Below are 16,474 nucleotides of genomic sequence, written 5' to 3' on the forward strand. Positions count from 1 at the left end.
AATTTGATTGTTTGAAGTTAATCACAGAGCTACACGATGGGCTATCATTGCTCAGCCCCCACAGATATCGAAACCTGATTTCTAACGTTTTAAGTCCGCAGACATGCCGCTCTGAAATGCTGGGGGGCCGAGCATAGAGAGAGCCGCCAGTTTAACTTATAAAGCACTTTTGTTATTATCTTTACAATTTTATGTTCGTTTAGGATTAATAGCGCCTCACGTGATAACAGATTGTGTTTGTTGTGAAACACGAGAAATTTAATGACAAAGTAATGACAACACTTGGGTGGGAAGAAACCCCAAGTCGTTGAAGCTCACCTCCGAAGAGAGGGGGTTATGAAGATAAGCTGTGAGGCTAATGACGATTACATGTGTGAATTATCAGGAGCGTGGCGTCGCTTCCTCAGAGACATGTGTAGATAAGCTGTGAGGCTAATGACGATTACATGTGTGAATTATCAGGGAGCGTGTGGCGTCGCTTCCTCAGAGACATGTGTAGATAAGCTGTGAGGCTAATGACGATTACATGTGTGAATTATCAGGGGAGCGTGTGGCGTCGCTTCCTCAGAGACATGTGTAGATAAGCTGTGAGGCTAATGACGATTACATGTGTGAATTATCAGGGAGCGTGTGGCGTCGCTTCCTCAGAGACGATGTGTAGATAAGCTGTGAGGTTAATGACGATTACATGTGTGAATTATCAGGGAGCGTGTGGCGTCGCTTCCTCAGAGACATGTGTAAGAAAATATGTCTGTTACTCACTAGTTTCAAAAGTTAGTTTGAAACGTTCATTAAACTCAACTGTATATTAGAAGAACCAATTTACACTCTACGTATGCGGCAACAGCAAAGCACTAATTATCCTCAAAGCTTTTAAATCAGAAGATAGCTTTCGTCGAGATGAAAACAACAAGGGTGTATTATGCCTAGTTATTTTCCAACACACGTTCTAGCAACTTCGATACAAATGTTAAAGAAGTTATTACTAGTAGTTTATAAACATGGCCAAATTACAGAATTCTAAACAAACATTCTACACTGACATGTATGTAGAGTAGATGGATCGCTAGAATTAATCCAGTAATTTGTTGTTTTTCTGGAAAAACTGTGTCCGAACCTTAATGACAAAATCAATGAGAGACAGTTAATAGTAATTTGGAGCAAAGTTCAATACTGTTACTTCGTGATTCTATCACGCAATAGCTAATTAATAAGGCTTCATAAGAGAAACCTTACAATGTAAAATATATAATAAACCTGGTTCGAAAAAAACCTCTCTAGTTTCCAATAACTGTATTTTTCTCTCTATCATACTTTTTGTTAATGATATATATATTTAAAACCAATGACCAGGTCAGAGATTCCTAACAATCACCTAGGCTTGACTCTCCCTTCAACCAAGTATCATATAGAGCGTCATTCTTATGACTCGACCACAGTTAAATGTATGGTCAGTGTCGCGGCTCCTACATTGGACGCTAACCACTGACTCAAGTTGTACTCTTAGAGGAAAATAGATAATGTATTGGTTAATTAAAAACTGTCTAGAGACATATTAAGTTAAATATTTTTAAATGTGTTTTTAATAATCATAGCACAAACAAATAACCAAGCATATATCGTCTTATTATTAAAGTATAAGTTATCATCATGTTATTAAAGTATAAGTTATCATCATATTATTATTAAAGTATAAGTTATCATCATGTTATTAAAGTATAAGTTATCATCATATTATTATTAAAGTATAAGTTATCATCATATTATTATTAACGTATAAGTTATCATCATATTATTATTAACGTATAAGTTATCATCATATTATTATTAACGAATGAGTTATCATCATATTATTATTAACGAATGAGTTATCATCATATTATTATTAAAGTATAAGCTATCATCATATTATTATTAAAGTATAAGTTATCATCATATTATTATTAACGTATAAGTTATCATCATATTATTATTAAAGTATAAGTTATCATCATATTATTATTAACGAATGAGTTATCATCATATTATTATTAACGAATGAGTTATCATCATATTATTATTAAAGTATAAGCTATCATCATATTATTATTAACGAATGAGTTATCATCATATTATTATTAACGAATGAGTTATCATCATATTATTATTAAAGTATAAGCTATCATCATATTATTATTAAAGTATAAGTTATCATCATATTATTATTAAAATATAAGTTATCATCATATTATTATTAACGAATGAGTTATCATTATATTATTATTAAAGTATAAGTTATCGTCATATTATTATTAAACTATAAGTTATCATAATATTATTATTAAAGTATAAGTTATCATCATATTATTATTAAAGTATAAGTTATGATCATATTATTATTAAAGTATAAGTTATCATCATATTATTATTAACGAATGAGTTATCATCATATTATTATTAAAGTATAAGTTATCATCATATTATTATTAACGAATGAGTTATCATCATATTATTATTAAAGTATAAGTTATCATCATATTATTATTAAAGTATAAGTTATCATCATATTATTATTAACGTATAAGTTATCATCATATTATTATTAAAGTATAAGTTATCATCATATTATTATTAACGTATAAGTTATCATCATATTATTATTAACGTATAAGTTATCATCATATTATTATTAAAGTATAAGTTATCATCATATTATTATTAAAGTATAAGTTATCATCATATTATTATTAACGTATGAGCTATTATCATATTATTATTAAAGTATAAGTTATCATCATATTATTATTAACGTATAAGTTATCATCATATTATTAACGTATAAGCTATCATCATATTATTATTAACGAATGAGTTATCATCATCATATTATTAACGAATGAGTTATCATCATATTATTATTAAAGTATAAGTTATCATCATATTATTATTAACGTATAAGTTATCATCATATTATTATTAAAGTATAAGTTATCATCATATTATTATTAAAGTATAATTTATCATCATGTTATTAAAGTATAAGTTATCATCATATTATTATTAAAGTATAAGTTATCATCATGTTATTAAAGTATAAGTTATCATCATATTATTATTAAAGTATAAGCTATCATCATATTATTATTAAAGTATAAGTTATCATCATATTATTATTAAAGTATAAGCTATCATCATATTATTATTAAAGTATAAGTTATCATCATATTATTATTAACGTATAAGTTATCATCATATTATTATTAAAGTATAAGTTATCATCATATTATTATTAAAGTATAAGTTATCATCATATTATTATTAACGAATGAGTTATCATTATATTATTATTAAAGTATAAGTTATCATCATATTATTATTAAACTATAAGTTATCATAATATTATTATTAAAGTATAAGTTATCATCATATTATTATTAAAGTATCAGTTATCATCATATTATTATTAAAGTATAAGTTATCATCATATTATTATTAACGAATGAGTTATCATCATATTATTATTAAAGTATAAGGTATCATCATGTTATTAACGTATAAGCTGTTCTTTATTGGTTATATTTTGTTATACTTTCATCGTAATTTGAAGGCTGCCCTAGAAACAACAGAACACCAACAGTTTTACAATTACTAGTAATACCATATTATAGTAAGGGAAAAACATTATCGAATGAATATGCTTAATAACCAGTATTGAAGTAAAGTGCTGGTTTCAAGACTGTTATACTTTCATATTCATCAAATACAGTCTTACTGAACTCGTGACTTATCCAGAACGTTGCCCCACGGTAAACATTTAAGGCTCGCTCTTAAAGGCTAGGCTATAAAGCTTATTTATTGGACCGAGTGGCGTAGATTTCCATGGGAACAGAGTCTGAACTATAAAAGTGACTGTACCAGAACTTATTAATACAATATTGGTAATTAAGAGGATAAGAAAGCTTTTTTTGTAACGGCAGGGGTCGAGTGGTTTAGGAAATACTTAGGAATAAATGTCTCATACTGCATGGCTATTAGAAACCTCCCGTAATGCTCTTTCGACGCTGAAGATTTACTCTGTTGTCCTGTATAATATTAACAGTTGTATAACGCTCTTCATCCGTAGCTCCCCCTAGTGTTAAAGAGTGGAAAACCTTTAAAAATAACGTAACTTTTAATTGAAAGTTATTTTGCAAACTGAATAGTGGTAAAATATAAGAAATTGGGCTGGCTATTATCAATAAATTGTTCAACGTTCCCCGTCAGGTTCTGTTTGAAACGAGACAGAAGATTAGACCTAAAGTATTGTTTCATTTCGTAGATTGGGATCAAGTAGGAAAACATAACCCTTTGTGTCGTATCCCAGGTAGAAACGTGATGTAGTAGTTAGGCCCGATATAATGGTAGTTATTTGTGGGAACAAGGAAAACGCGGAACGAATGAATGTTGTTTATTTGGCATGCGAGACTCTGTCTGATCGTGTTAATTCGACTGTCTGTAAAAAAAATATTGGATGAATTTTAAAATTAATAACAGTCTGTGTTATTCCCAAAAAACATTCGATTTGAAGCAGTTAAAAAAATACCATTTCACTGAGCAGTTTGGGATTAGAACAATGGTTTATAACGAGAATGTCTCTAAGTTTATGGTCGAAACATATGATAACTTCAAATTTTTAATGACTTTTGATTTGGTCTTTAAGATATATGATAAACAAAATGCTTCAAACAAATGCTTTCTGATGCTGGAACACAAATGTGTAATGTGTGTGTGTTTTCTAAAAGCAAACCCACATCAGGCTTTCTGCTGAGCCCACCGAGGTTTGAGCGTTGTAAATCGGGAGACATACCGCTGTACTAGCGGGGGCCACCAAATACGTAATAAACAAATAACTTTAAACTGTTCACGATGCACTGTCAGATATGTGACAAAACAAAATACTTTAAGGTACTCAAAAATATTTCGAAGATTGGGTCAACGTAGAATCTTTAAAAATTGATTTTTCTCTTTTACCTAAAATGATTAATAAAAGGGGGACAAAGAAACTTTTTACGGTGTATATTTCTTACTACAAACAAAGGACCCGGCATGGCCAGGTCGGTTAAGGCGTCCGACTCGTAATCAAAGAGTCGAGGGTTCGAATCCCCGTCGCACCAAACATGCTCGCCTTTCCAGCCGTGGGGGCGTTATACTATTATGGTCAATCCAGCAACTCGTTGGTAAAAGAGTTGCCCAAGAGTTGGCGATGGGTAGTGATGACTAGCTGCCTTTCCCCTAGTCTTACACTGCTAAATTAAGAACGGCTAGCGCAGATAGCGCTCGTGTAGCTTTGCGCGAAATTCAAAACAAACAAGAATAGGTAAATAACAAATTATTTAAGGCCTCTCCTGCTCACTAAGGAAGTAATTATTTGCAATTAATTTAAATGCCTGAAATGGTATATATATTTATTTGTTGAGTTGTTTAATTTGAGGTATAGTAGGAAACCTATCAAATTTAGTAATATCACAGTGAGACAGTGGCAAGTCTAAGGACTTATAACGCTTAAGTCAGGGGCTCAATTCGTCGCGATGGACACAGCAGGTATCTTACTCTAAATTAAAACATCAAAAAAGAAATCTATTTCGTCACTGACGACACGTATATAGCTGACCAATCACCTTCATTCTCAAGTACTATTATACTCTGAACGAGAGTATAAAAAAAAAAGTCAAGTTTTTTCGTGGCTACTTCTTTCGATTCTCACTAGAGGGAGTTTGTAAATGTGGAGTAGTATAATTATTTTGAAAATTCCTGGTTTGAAATTACAAATAGAAACAAATCTGAAGACGATACGAAAAAAAAACAATCTTCTCAAAGTTTATGATATGAAAATATTGAGTTTTGGTCCTTTTCATTCACGCGATGAGATATATTTATTTGGTTTCCGGATATGTTCCACAAAGCTTCCCACCATTAATTAAACAGTCATCTGATAAGGACCTATGTGTGTATCAGCTCACAACTAAGAACTCACTGAACCAACTGTCACCAAATTTGAAGAGGGTCATAGGAGAACCAGCAAATAATAAATATATTGTATCAGTTCCATCCGGAACCTTGGACTTGACCAACAGACTGTATCGAAAGTGTTTTTTTTTATCAAATAGGCAGACGACGGTATGTGTTTTTCTCTTTTTGTGGAAATTATCTATTACAGCATTGGTGAATCTAACTAATGTCCTGACACCGTTTTGTTTCTCTAGTTATTTTGATTTCTAGATATGTGTTTAATATTATATTTATTGTTCCTTCTAAAAAGTTTGTCTTTCACAGCTGATAACGTTGATGGGTCTGTAGTTGCTGGACTTGATGGGTCTGTAGCTATGTGACTTGATGGGTCTGAAGCTATGTGACTTGATGGGTCTGTAGCTATGTGACTTATTTCTTAGTTTCTCTTCGTTTAGAAACGTGAAAATATTCACTTGCTTTCAAAAGACTAGAAAGGTTAAAACGTGTCTTTTAGTGCTTATCGTACTAAGATATCAAACTAGCATGAAGGCAGCTAGTCAACACCACTAAGATATCATACTAGTAGGAAGAGAGCTAGTCAACACCACTAAGATATCATACTAGTAGGAAGACAGCTAGTCAACACCACTAAGATATCATACTAGTAGGAAGACAGCTAGTCAACACCACTAAGATATCATACTAGTAGGAAGACAGCTAGTCAACACCACCAAGATATCATACTAGTAGGAAGACAGCTAGTCAACACCACTAAGATATCATAGTAGTAGGAAGACAGCTAGTCAACACCACCAAGATATCAAACTAGTAGGAAGGCAGCTAGTCAACACCACTAAGATATCATACTAGTGGGAAGGCAGCTAGTCAACACCACTAAGATATCATACTAGTAGGAAGACAGCTAGTCAACAACACTAAGATATCATACTAGTAGGAAGATAGCTAGTCAACAACACTAAGATATATCATACTAGTAGGAAGGCAGCTAGTCAACCCCACTAAGATATCATACTAGTAGGAAGGCAGCTAGTCAACACCACTAAGATATCAAACTAGTAGGAAGGCAGCTAGTCAACACCACTAAGATATCATACTTGTAGGAAGGCAGCTAGTCAACACCACTAAGATATCAAACTAGTAGGAAGGCAGCTAGTCAACAACACTAAGATGTCATACTTGTAGGAAGGCAGCTAGTCAACACCACTAAGATATCAAACTAGTTGGAAGGCAGCTAGTCAACACCACTAAGATATCAAACTAGCATGAAGGCAGCTAGTCAACACCACTAAGATATCAAACTAGCATGAAGGCAGCTAGTCAACACCACTAAGATATCATACTAGTAGGAAGACAGCTAGTCAACACCACTAAGTTGTCATACTTGTAGGAAGGCAGCTAGTCAACACCACTAAGATATCATACTAGTAGGAAGACAGCTAGTCAACACCACTAAGATGTCATACTTGTAGGAAGGCAGCTAGTCAACACCACTAAGATATCATACTAGTAGGAAGACAGCTAGTCAACACCACTAAGATGTCATACTTGTAGGAAGGCAGCTAGTCAACACCACTAAGATATCAAACTAGTTGGAAGACAGCTAGTCAACACCACTAAGATGTCATACTTGTAGGAAGACAGCTAGTCAACACCACTAAGATGTCATACTTGTAGGAAGACAGCTAGTCAACACCACTAAGATATCATACTAGTAGGAAGGCAGCTAGTCAACACCACTAAGATGTCATACTAGTAGGAAGACAGCTAGTCAACAACACTAAGATATATCATTCTAGTAGGAAGGCAGCTAGTCAACACCACTAAGATATCAAACTAGTAGGAAGGCAGCTAGTCAACACCACTAAGATATCAAACTAGTAGGAAGGCAGCTAGTCAACAACACTAAGATGTCATACTTGTAGGAAGGCAGCTAGTCAACACCACTAAGATATCAAACTAGTTGGAAGGCAGCTAGTCAACACCACTAAGATATCAAACTAGCATGAAGACAGCTAGTCAACACCACTAAGATGTCATACTTGTAGGAAGGCAGCTAGTCAACACCACTAAGATATCATACTAGTAGGAAGACAGCTAGTCAACACCACTAAGATGTCATACTTGTAGGAAGGCAGCTAGTCAACACCACTAAGATATCAAACTAGTTGGAAGACAGCTAGTCAACACCACTAAGATGTCATACTTGTAGGAAGACAGCTAGTCAACACCACTAAGATGTCATACTTGTAGGAAGACAGCTAGTCAACACCACTAAGATATCATACTAGTAGGAAGACAGCTAGTCAACACCACTAAGATGTCATACTTGTAGGAAGGCAGCTAGTCAACACCACTAAGATATCAAACTAGTTGGAAGGCAGCTAGTCAACACCACTAAGATATCAAACTAGCATGAAGGCAGCTAGTCAACACCACTAAGATGTCATACTAGTAGGAAGACAGCTAGTCAACAACACTAAGATATCAAACTAGGAGGAAGGCAGCTAGTCAACACCACCAAGATATATCATACTAGTAGGAAGGCAGCTGGTCAACACCACTAAGATATCATACTAGTAGGAAGGCAGCTAGTCAACACCACTAAGATATCAAACTAGTAGGAAGGCAGCTAGTCAACACCACTAAGATATCAAACTAGTAGGAAGGCAGCTAGTCAACACCACTAAGATATCAAACTAGTGGGAAGGCAGCTAGTCAACACAACTAAGATATCAAACTAGTGGGAAGGCAGCTAGTCAACACCACTAAGATATCAAACTAGTAGGAAGGCAGCTAGTCAACACCACTAAGATATCAAACTAGTAGGAAGGCAGCTAGTCAACACCACTAAGATATCAAATTAGGAGGAAGGCAGCTAGTCAACACTGCTAATATATCAGACCAGGAGGAAGGCAGCTGGTCAGTACTGCTTATATATCAGACCAGAAGGAAGGCAGCTGGTCAGTACTGGTAAGGTATCAAACTAGGAGGAAGGCAGCTGGTCAGTACTGCTAATATATCAGACCAGGAGGAAGGCAGCTGGTCAGTACTGCTAATATATCAGACCAGGAGGAAGGCAGCTGGTCAACATCACTCACTGCCAACGCTTCGACCACAACAGTGGTACCGACCATTACATTATAACGTCTCCAAAGATGAAAAGTTGAGCGTATTCGATGGCGAAATTCGAATCCGCGGCCCTTAGGTTGGGAGTCAAGAGCCATAACCACCAGGCCTACTGTGAACAAATATAAAAAAATCTGAAGACAATAAGAGAAATAAGAAGCTTGCTTTAAGTTCATACAGGCCAAAGGGCAACCTTCTCAACGTTTATTGCACGTAAATATAAACTAGAGTGTTCTTAGTGCCAAGAAGTTCGTTTGCTCTGCCTAGTTTTGTGAATAATTTGTAATTCGTTGTTAAACATCTTAATGAAGTGAATTACTTCATGGTTGTTTTTAGTCTTAACACGTTAAGGAGATTCATAAACTAGAAGTAGAAACTAATAGTGTTAATTGTTAGTAATAATTACGATATTAAAATACATAGAATAATATTAAAGAATTATAATAACAGGTATTGAAATCTGTGTCCACTTATCTTACATATATCATGGCCTGGTAGTTACACGCTCGATCCGCTATCTATATGAGGGTCGCGGGCTCCAATACCTGTCGCACCGAACACACTCGCCTTTTCGGGTGTGGAAGCGTTATGATATAACCGTTAATCCATCTATTTCTTGGCAAAAGAGTAGCCCAAACGTTGGCGGTGGGTAGTGGTGACTAGCTGCCTTCTCTTTAGTCTATCACTGCTAAATTAGGGACGGTTAGCGTAGATAGCCCTTTTGTGACTTCGCACGAAATTGAAAACAAACCAGATCCAACATTGGTTGAGTTAAACTGACACAGTGGCTTGTGTACGTTTTACTGCTTTAGTTCAGTTAGGACTAAACTACACCGTACTTAACACTATGAATAAATAAACTTATAATGCTATTCTACGACTCACATTGGACCTTTTTTAAAAAAAGGTTTTATAAGCTTTGAATATGATGTTTTACAATGCGTCTACTAAAGTCTATTTACACATCTATATTTAGATCGTGAGGCGCACGCGCATTTTCAGAACAGACGAAAACTGAATTTTATTATAAAAAAATTAAAATGATTTAAACTCCATTATTGTACCAATGTTTTGCGTGTGTGTATCAGTAATTAATATCTTCCATTCGTGAAATAGTCTTAATCAGTGTCCAGAAGTCCGAAATTAGCACGCATATAAAAACAACCCTAAGATAAAACTTGCTATTTTGTGGAATGACGAACTTCTTTAAGAGGATGGGACTACTTTTGTAGCAATCCGCTGCTTGATTTATTTACCCTGTTACTTTCTGAAAAATAATGGATCTGAGAAACAACCGTATTTGACACAAATTTTGTTTGTTCTGTTGTTAAGTATGAACTTGCATCATGGACTATTTGTCTTGTTCCCTCTCTGAGTATCAAAACCCGAATTTTACTGATATAAGCCCTCAGACTTACCGTTGAGTCTCAGGAGGACGGAGGGATAAGAAATGAAGGTACACTTGAAGATAAATAGTTCGTTTGAATGGGCGTCTCTAAACGTAGCGTCAAAGAGATTTGAAGACGAAATTCAGATAAACTTTATCCTGTATAGGTCTAAACGTTTAGTGAATAATTTATATTTTGCTTTGGGGTAGATTATTGATTATCGGCTGTTTCTAGCCTCATCAGTAAACATTCTTTGAGACAAAATCATTGGCGTTTTCAGTTTGTCGTGTCTGTTGGTGGTAATAACCAAGTTACCGGATATGAACATAAATAGTCCGAGATCTATTTACCGAAACGCTACCGGAGAACCCAGTTAACGATCCTCGCCAGCGGGAAAATATCCTCACCTGTCCAACAGTCGCTACTTTCTACCCTACACTGGTTGGCCAGGTGTGCATCGGCCATGCCCTTGTCACAAACTGTAAGTGAACCCTCAAGGAAAGATGTACTCCATGACTCAATGGAGTGCCATGCAAATGTATAATGAAGCAATTATAGGAAACTGCTTTTGTTTGTAGTCGCTACAGCGTGCCTCCTAATATTGCAGATGGCGTAGCAATCGCCTCCACACCCCCGTTAATTCTTTTGTGTGGTGTCTAATTAGGCTAAATAAAACTATTTATCCGGATCGTTTTACGGTTTAACTTTGATGCTACCGCATTTATTTAAGTATTAATATGTTTTAATATTTCCCGTCTGTTTACTTGACGATGACGACTTCAATAGCTGTTCGCATCTTGCTTCAATTGTTTGTTTTTTAATCACAATATTTGCCCAAAGCGTAACGCATGACCGACCCTAATTTTGAACTGATAGACTAGAAGGAAAGTAACTAATTAATACCACTCTCCGCCAACTTGTGGGTTGCTTTTAACTCTTCTTTAGACCAGGGAGAGTCAGGATCAGTGTTTTAACTCTTCTTTAGACCAGGGAGAGTCAGGGTCAGTGTTTTAACTCTTCTTTAGACCGGGGAGAGTCAGGATCAGTGTTTTAACTCTTCTATAGACCAGGGAGAGTCAGGGTCAGTGTTTTAACTCTTCTTTAGACCAGGGAGAGTCAGGATCAGTGTTTTAACTCTTCTTTAGACCAGGGAGAGTCAGGATCAGTGTTTTAACTCTTCTTTAGACCGGTGAGAGTCAGGATCAGTGTTTTAACTCTTCTTTAGACCAGGGAGAGTCAGGATCAGTGTTTTAACTCTTTTTTAGACCAGGGAGAGTCAGGATCAGTGTAGACCCCTTCTTCCCTTCACAGCTTACAGTCACTCTTATAACGCGCTCACCACCAGTATTTACCTACGAAAAAAAAAGTCTAAATCTAAATAACGTGTTTCTGTGTTAGATATTGAAGTATTTTCAATTTTTAATTCTACTTCATAAATAGTATTATTAAAATTATTTATTTCGTGATTATTTATATTAATTAAATCATCTATATAACTGTAAGTTGAAACAATAATATTCGGGCTTGTGTAATTGTCAACAAACCTATTGTCGTTAAATTGAAGATATAAATTTGGAGCTACATTTGCTTTCTTCCAGTACTTTGAAAGGAAAACAGAACTGTTCTATTAATGAAATTATAACAAAAACTAAATATAGAGGGATTGTGGTGCACAGTGTGGTGAAACCAAATGTTTGAATATTGTTCATAGTTTCTGAGATATTCTAAAATGGGTTAGTTATTTTATGATCCAAAACGTGTTTCTTATGAATGATTATATTCTTGGCCCAGCATGGCCAGGTGGGTATCGTTGGTGAAAGAGTAGTCCAAGAGTTGGCGGTGGGTGGTGATGACTACTAGCTGTCCTCCCTCTAGTCTTACCCTGCAAAATTAGGGACGGCTAGCGCAGATAGCCCTCGAGTAGCTTTGCGCCAACTTCCAAAACAAACCATTACATTATTAATTTTAGGATATAAAATATCACCCGTTAGTACAGCGATAAGTCTACGGATTTAGAATACCAAAATCAGGAGTTCAATTCCTCTCGGTGTGGTTTTGTTATAACAAAACACAGAATTGAAAATTTTAGTAATTTATTTAATAAAATAGCCAGTTGATTAATAAATGTTTCCATTAAACTAGATTTTCGTCTCTGTGCTATTCATAAGCTCTATAAATCTCTAAATGTGGTTTAGAATTACATTTTTGAAAAGCTTTAACGAAATTATCGATTATCGTAATTAATGTAATTAATTATCAGTTGGAGCTATTTTTTTTGTAATTCTTGAATATAATTTTTTAACTGATGAAAGGATGAACAGTATCATTACAGATTCTGTTTTCAAACTGAATAGACAAATTATTAACTTCATCTACGTTTAAATCACTTTAAACACTTCTACAAGTATATAGTAGTGGACCAGTTTAACTTCACATTTATAACTAAATATAAACTATAAGTTTTTATAAGGAAAAATATATTTTTTTTTATAAATTGTACAACAATATTAGAAATCTGAGTCATCGAATTCTTTATATTTAAAATTAATTACCAAATGTGAAGCCTTAATTTGTAGTATCTAATGCGACTTTTAAAAAATATTTGATGACGTTTAAAAATAAGTATTTTGTATGACAGTTTCGAAAAATCAATTTTGTTATTATATTAATTAATTATTTTAGGATTATTAAAATTAATTACCGACATTAATACTAGAATAACGAATATTATTTAAATTAGTGCAAAATTCTGAAAAATCGATTTATTTATTTTGTCTTTTATCCCTTATTTTATTATTTTTTGTGGGAAAAACTATTTATAAAGAAAATTTTATCGATATGATAATTATTACTCAAATTTAAAGCGGTAGAGTTATTAAAATCTTTAATCCCTGAAGCTACAACGTTTTTAATTCCAAAATTATAGAAGTTATATCGTTGAGATCTATTGGTTTCTTCATTCACAGTTTCTGATATGCTTACCTTAAAGGGCTCGGCATGGCCATGTGGGTTAAGGCGTTTGACTCGTCATCTGAGAGTCGCAGGTTCGAATCCCCGTCGTACCAAATATGCTAACCCTTTCAGCCGTGGGTGTATTATAATGTGACGGTCATTCCCACTCTTCATTGGTAAAAGAGTAGCCCAAGATTTGGCGGTGGGTGGTGACGACTAACTGTCTTACCTCTAGTCTTACACTGCTAAGTTACGGGCGGCTAGCGCAGATAGCCCTCGTGTAGCTTTGCGCGAAATTCAATAACAAACAAACAAAACTTATATTAAGAAAAGTAAAATGAAAATTCTAAAATGCTCTAGTTCTATGAAATTACATTGTTTTTAACATGAGATCTTTGTACGTTTACATGTATATTCAATGGATTTGAAGACTGACCCACTTGTTACATTTCGTATAAGTTAATAGCTAAACTACATTATTTATTTCGCACAATGAATTTGTGTAAGTAAAAAGATGAACAGTATATAGAATAGGACACGTGAGACATCTTTTGTTATTACATTTTATAACAATAGCAGTAATAAAATTACTACAACCAGCTCGCTAAACTAATTTATAGTTTACACAATTTGTATATTAGTTAAGGCAATGACGTTAAACTGCATAAAATTTGAACAATGTAGTATAAAATGTGACACTGTTAGCAAAAAAAACCAAATTCATTAAATATGTGTATAGAAAATTAATACTTAAACGGCAAAGAAAAATATAATCAAAAGTAGTAGTGATATAATCTTATTTCATGTTTCTTTTGTTCTTTTGTTTTACCAGTTAGCAGTCACCTGCCTACAGCGAAGGGCTTCAGCGCCCTCATCTCGCTTTCCTATCTCATATTTCTTTTGTTCATTTTATTTAATTTTTATGAATTTTTTCCTTTGAGATTGGCGAACGGATGTTCACAATGATAGAAGGTGTATCCCCACAGTGACGTGTGTCCTATCCTCCACTAACCTCCAAAACCTAGGATACATTTTATGTCCCACATTGTACGCTGTACTCTGGGGATCCTTTTGATTGATGCAACGTCTTTGAGTTAATTTTCATGTTGTTTTGGATCGTTTTGTTCATATATATATATGTGTGTATGTGTACAAGATGGTTAATAAGGTGTCAGTTGTGTTATGGAGACTTGGATTATGTAAATATGACTCCAGTTTCGTCCTGATGGTTGTAAAAGAGAGTCGACATTTCTAAAATTAATTTGCACAAATATTGTTAGCCATGAGATTTTTCTGGAAGAGCTTCTAATTTCATTTTATCTTTTGTTCACATCAGCATTTCATCACTAACCTTGAAATGTTACAGTGCTGAAACACAAATACTATAATTTTAAGGGTTATCAAAGCTTTTTTTATAAGTTTACTTGCACGTATGTTACCTAACAATCAATATGGACGAGTAAAAATATTGAGATAAGGTGCAGCAATATGTAGGTACGTGTGATGACGGCCCGTTATTGGTCATATTGAGATAAGGTGCAGCAATATGCAGGTATGTGTGATGACGGCCCGTTATTGGCCATATTGAGATAAGGTGCAGCAATATGCAGGTACGTGTGATGACGGCCCGTTATTGGCCATATTGAGATAAGGTGCAGCAATATGCAGGTACGCGTGATGACGGCCCGTTATTGGCCATATTGAGATAAGGTGCAGCAATATGTAGGTACGTGTGATGACGGCCCGTTATTGGTCATATTGAGATAAGGTGCAGCAATATGCAGGTACGTGTGATGACGGCCGTTATTGGCCAGGTGGTTAGGGCGCTCGACTCGCAATGTAAAAATCGCAGGTTCGAATCCCCGTCTCACCAAACATGCTTGTTCTTTCAGCCGTCGGAGCGTTATAATGTGACGATCACTCCCACTATTCGTTGGTAAAAGAGTAGCCCAAGAGTTGGGGGTGAACGCTGGTCCGCCTTTCCTCTAGTCTTACACTGGGACGGCTACAGCAGATGAAAAGCTATCGCACAGCTTTGCGCGAAATTCAAAACAAAACAAACGAATGTCATTAAGATAAAAAATATATGAAACAAAATATATACTTTCATCAAAATTCGCGTGACATCGATGTCAGAAGGACAGACAGTATCAGCCGTTTTTGTTGGGTTTTTTTTATAATTCACTAGTCAAGACTTAGTACAACCCGTTCTGTGTGTCTGTTTCTCACATAACAGGACTTTAGTGTTCAGTTTAGATGTCACAGGAAGTTACAGTTAAGAAGACGTGCTGGTAAGCCATCGTGATAGAGGGGTATTTTTATTTCGTTTGTTTGTTTAATGCTCACAGGGTAGAACGTTTACTTTTCTATTTGATTGAAAATGAACTTAATAAACGGTCCCTATCGTGTTTGCTAGTCTCGGGTGTGATCTCACGTGAGGAGTGATCGGTTTCATGGCTGTAATTGCCTCATCAGTTCATTTGCTATAGTGAATAATGATCAGCTAGTGACAATGTTAAACGGGCTCCACGTGCACCCTCCTCCGTCCGGCCACACGCCTGTCGACAACGGAAGAACACTTTCTGCCGTGTCGCAGGAAAGAGGAAGTGATGCAGTTCCCGTTCGCATGATCTTCCGGAGTCCTCAGAAACTATTTTCGCTAGCGTTTTAAACAAAAGTGAAATAAACTTCGATTTTCTACTGGAAAAAGAAAGAACGAAAAAAACACTCTACCACTGATCTATCGCAGCTCTCGGCAGCAGAAATTGACACAATAAGAAAAACGTGGACACGTGTAAGCTGGTATCATTTCTGAACATAGTTATATTTTGAAGTATTAGAATACACACCCTGGTGGAATTTTTATGCATATGGAGAATACAGTAGTCTTAGCTCGTTTGTTTGTTTGTAGCAGTTTATAGTGTATGACCCTCTGGTGTGACAGCGGTAACTTTAAGGACTACGACGCTAATATTCTGGGTTCGATGTCCCGCGATCTGAATGTGGCTTTGCTCTAACGC

Source organism: Tachypleus tridentatus, chromosome 5, assembly GCF_004210375.1.
Source record: "Tachypleus tridentatus isolate NWPU-2018 chromosome 5, ASM421037v1, whole genome shotgun sequence".
NCBI lineage: Eukaryota > Metazoa > Arthropoda > Merostomata > Xiphosura > Limulidae > Tachypleus > Tachypleus tridentatus.